Source organism: Echinops telfairi, unplaced genomic scaffold, assembly GCF_000313985.2.
Source record: "Echinops telfairi isolate 266 unplaced genomic scaffold, ASM31398v2 ScPeMD7_31;HRSCAF=116, whole genome shotgun sequence".
In the NCBI taxonomy this organism is placed as follows: domain Eukaryota; kingdom Metazoa; phylum Chordata; class Mammalia; order Afrosoricida; family Tenrecidae; genus Echinops; species Echinops telfairi.
Window position 1 is genome coordinate 34131740 of NW_022103928.1, and position 4296 is coordinate 34136035.

General features: G+C 47.2%; 1 protein-coding gene and 1 non-coding gene across 4 annotated transcripts in view; one reads left to right on the forward strand and one right to left on the reverse strand.

Annotated features, from left to right (window-relative positions):
• Positions 1 to 2004, reverse strand: part of WDR37 (WD repeat domain 37) — an 89086-nt gene extending 87082 nt beyond the window's left edge. For 2 of the 3 annotated variants that reach the window (XM_045289811.1, XM_045289808.1), the window contains exon 1: positions 1656 to 2004. The gene's annotated coding sequence lies outside the window, so the exon portion shown is untranslated. Of the gene's footprint in view, positions 1 to 815; positions 944 to 1655 lie in introns of those variants that run through there. The other variant, XM_045289809.1, reaches the window with a different exon arrangement.
• A 412-nt stretch (positions 2005 to 2416) lies between these two features.
• LOC115869581 lies at positions 2417 to 2550 on the forward strand. Its single transcript, XR_004046252.1, has one exon. It is a non-coding gene; the product is annotated as a small nucleolar RNA SNORA42/SNORA80 family (small nucleolar RNA).
• The last annotated feature ends 1746 nt before the right edge of the window (positions 2551 to 4296 follow it).

Genomic DNA, 4296 nt, shown 5'->3' on the forward strand with positions numbered 1-4296 from the left:
AGTGGTGGCAGTTAACGGGGGCAAATAAAGAAAAATTAAAACGTCACTGCTGTGTTTAAGCATTTCCCTTATTTCGAATTCATTTCATCCATTTCCCTCTGTTGCAGGAATTCCGATCTTTTTTGGTGGACGAGGTCGTTTTTTAAAAACCTCCAAAGAAACCCATAACGGAAGCCGGAGGCTCCCAGCGACAAAGCCAGCACGGTGGACACCCAGTCTGCGCTGCGGCATCCAAGGCGCACCGAGCTCCCACTGCGAGAGGAGGGCGCAGCTGGTGTGGGAACGCCGGTGAGGGATGAGAGGGGCGGGGCGGAAATCTCCTAGGAAGAGCCAATGAATCAGAAACCTAACTTGAGAGAGAGGTACCTCGGAAATAAGAGCATCCTGCACAAAGCACGACCCCACCTCTTCTGGGTGGTTGAAGTCGCTCCTTGTTTAAACTGGAAGCACGGCCCCATTTCCTGAGGATAAAGCAGCAGGGCCATCTTCTCTTGCAGGAAATGCTATCAGAAAGAACAAGGCCCCGTCTGTTGGAAGCTCACTAGTGTGGATTAGGCCACAGCAGGGCCCTGGAGCAGCATTATCCTGGGGTCCGGAGCGAATAAGAAAACCGAGGGTGGGGGGCGGGGGGTTCCTTGCACCTTCATCGGTCCACTCCCGGTGAGAAGATGGCGGCCCCGGTTTCCCCAAGAGCGGCGAGTCCGTGTGCCGCGGTCTGGCTGGCGCTGCAGCCCACAGGACCGGACGCGAGGCAGGGCTGCAGAAGAAGCCAGCTCGGAAGCAAGGCTGCGGCGCCTCAGGAGAATTGCACTCACCTGTCAAAGCTGCTGCCGTGCCAGGCCGCTTCGCAGTACCCAGGCCCTGGTCGCTTTCCTGCAGCCCAACAGTGCCCGAAGCCCGCAGCACCCCAGGGACTCAGCAGAAAGTGGAGGACATACGGTAGGTAAACCCTGCAACTGACACGACCCCGAGCAACCCGGCAGCCCCGACTCCGCCCCTCACTTCCGGAAGTACCGGAAGTCCCGCCCCTTAGCTTCCACCCTAACCCCGCCCGTGCTCCTCCGCGCGGGTCTGCGCTGCCCACCCCTCTGGGAGAGGCTCGACGACTGCGGAAGGAAGGCCCGCGAGGGGACATCACACAACAAGTCCCTCGGAGCCGCAGGAGATGCGGGCCAGTCATCACTGGAGTGCACTGAGCTCATCCTCCGCCGTCTCGCTGACACACGGGACCGCAGCGCCTCCCCCTAGCCGGCGGCCACCAAGAGAGGACAAGATAATGACCTCAGTGGCGGGGGACTGGTACGGCGCCGCCTGCTGGCACCAGTGAGTGGCATGCACCCGTATTTAAGCAACACTTAATACTTCGCCACATTACAGGAAAATACAGAATTTTCTAAATTTAAAAAATGTGTGTGTCACCGGATAGGCACAATTCACCTGCCCATGTGCATTTCAACAAGAAGCTACAATTAAAAATCCCAAGGATGCGTGCTCTACATTCACTGCCTTACATGAACTTGAAATCCTGCACCATCACCCCCCCCGCCCCCCCCCACACACACACAAATCATGCAAACTAACCATTTTCCTTGGTTTTTTCTTTTTTTTTTTTAATCTGGAAAACAGAAATCGCTCTCTTTGGAGGATATACTCACTGCAGCAGGTGTTCTGTGATGTTCCAAGATCAAGCAGGTTTTAAATCCATCTGTCCTAAAAATTCCCTCAAGCCTAAGAAGTCGGCAAGAAGGGGGGAAAATCCCTTAAGATCCAAGTGTACTGTTCATAACTGTTCATCGGTTTCCAAACCTTTCACATCCAAACGGCTGATAGGTTTATTTGCCATGAATTACTTCAACAACAAGAGTTCTGTAGGAGTGATGCTGTTTGGCTGCATGAAGCCTGATGGAGATAGAACTATTAATATTTCAGCTTATCTGCAGAAGATGACTCATCCGGTTTCCTTTCTGAAATATTTGATCACCATTGGCTAGAAAGAAAAAACAAAATCAGCTGTTTGCTGCAAAAGGTGGGACTTACACTGCTTTTCATTCTCCTCCACCCCCCACCCCCCTCCCCTTGCTCTAGATTGGAGAGTCTACATAATAGAGTGCTTATATAAACAGCCGGCTTTGGAGACAACTAACTGGACTCGGAAAACTCATCTAGGACAAAAGTATATTTCTTTCCAAATCTTGCTTCTTGAAAGAAATAAAGCTTACAGCTCCTAGTCAATAAACATTACTATATTTTATTGTACAAGAAATACACATTTAACATACTCTCTTGAAATGAAAATAATTTTTTAAATGGAGTAAAACTTGAATGTAATTCTGCGTTGGAAGGAACACATTTGCCACTATTTGCAGACATAATTCTGTAAAATGACCTGAGGCAAAGGTAATGGAGTTGTTAGAGTGCATGGGTTTGGATTTATGGCAGGTCCCATCCCATGGGCCTCTCACAGTGTCCCATGCCAAAGCATACTGTAACCCCAAACCATTGCCTGGCTTTACCCCGTGGGTTTCAGACACTGAAGCGGTTTGCAGAGTGGAAAAAAAAAATGGAGTTGTTAGAAAAGTCATTTTCAACTTTGGTGTCTTAGTGTGTAGTAAGGGGGGAGCAGACCCCACTGCTAGCCATGGGTTCAGTAAGCACATTTGTATGGTTGAGATATATAAATATTATATTAAAGTCATCGAGAGCTTGAGCAATAGAAGAGAGAGTCAAGCAATGGAGTCAGACACAATACATGGTAGCATTGCTCACCCCAGCCCGGCTTGGTGGTCCACGTGGAGAGAGGGGGAAGGGAAGGAGGACAAGGGAAAGGGAAACAGAGGACAGGAGAGAAGAGGAGGCAGCGAGGGGGAGGGGAGGAGAGAGGGAGAGAGAGAGAGAAAGAGAGGGAGAGAGATCTCTCTATTGCTAACCCAGGCCTATATACCTTTTGGGGGCATGCAAGCCCACTAATTACAGGTAGATATGCGTCACAGGAAAGGGTTGCACTATAGGTTATACAGCCATGAGAGGGGGTGGTCTACGGACATACACCCAATAGGAAGAGGAGGGATTGGGGTATACATGTGACAAGATGAGCGGATCCTAGATTTAGGATGGCAGCTTAACTTTGGATGTCACAGAGCCTGTTTGACCTGTTCCCAGGCTCAACTGATAGAGACCATTATCAGTAGGGTGTGAACTCCACCTACAGGGCCTGTTCATTGTCCTTGAACAGCAGGGAGCTGGGTCTACCCTGTAGTGTGGCCACTAACTGCCTTCAGGGAGGATGTCTGTAAACTTCTGACCTCCCCCCACATTAGTGGTGCTGTAACAAAAACACCACAAGTGGATGACTTTAATGATTATATGTATTTTCTACCCAAAGGCTAGAAGTCTGGCTTGAAAGAGATTCTAACTATTCATTAAGAGATTCTGCATTCCTTATGGCTATAAGAATGGAGGAAACTAGAAAAGATAGAATTGCATTTACTTTAAAATCCTGTGTCTCCTTATGCAGGAAATATGTCTATTCACATGATCTGAGCATTATCAAGTAAGGGGGGAAAAAAAGATTAAAGGTTCCAAAATCAAGAGTGGTCTCTGTTTTCTATTACTCCTGATTTCACTAAGCAGTCACGCATATTAAGAGAGGGACCTGCTACCAGCAATACTTTCCACTAGGATATCTTGCGAATTTAGTGTGCCCTTAGTTTCCCAGTGGGTTATACATTGGACTGCTAACTGAAAGCTCAGTAATTAAAACCCATCAACCATTCTGAAGGAGAAATGTGAAATGGTCCACTCCCATAAAGACTGACAACTTCAGAAAGCCTATACAGGGTCTCTGAGTTGAAATTTACTCAGTGATAGTGAGTTTGGTTTTATTGATATTTCCCCATGAGAAACCTTAGTGTCACAGTGGGTTAGGCATTCGTTTGCTAACAAGTTCAGCGGTTCAAACCTACCAGCCAATCTGAGGGCGAAAGGTGAGGCTTTCTGTTACCATAAAATTTACAGTATCAGAAACCTTAAGAAACTCTTCTCTGTCCCAAAGGGTCACCTTGACAGCTGTGGATTTGGTCTCTTTGGTATTTTTCCATTGCTAAGTTTTCACTTTTGTGAAGGTACAAAGAAAATCATGAAGATATGGAGACCTCAAAAAACTATGACCTCAAAGAAATTATAACTTAAAAAAAAAGAAATGACAGGTTACTTCAGACAATACTAATAATAGGAAGTAAAAGTAGATCAATTAACCATGTTATTAACTGCAAATGTATACATAATTTAGAACAAAAA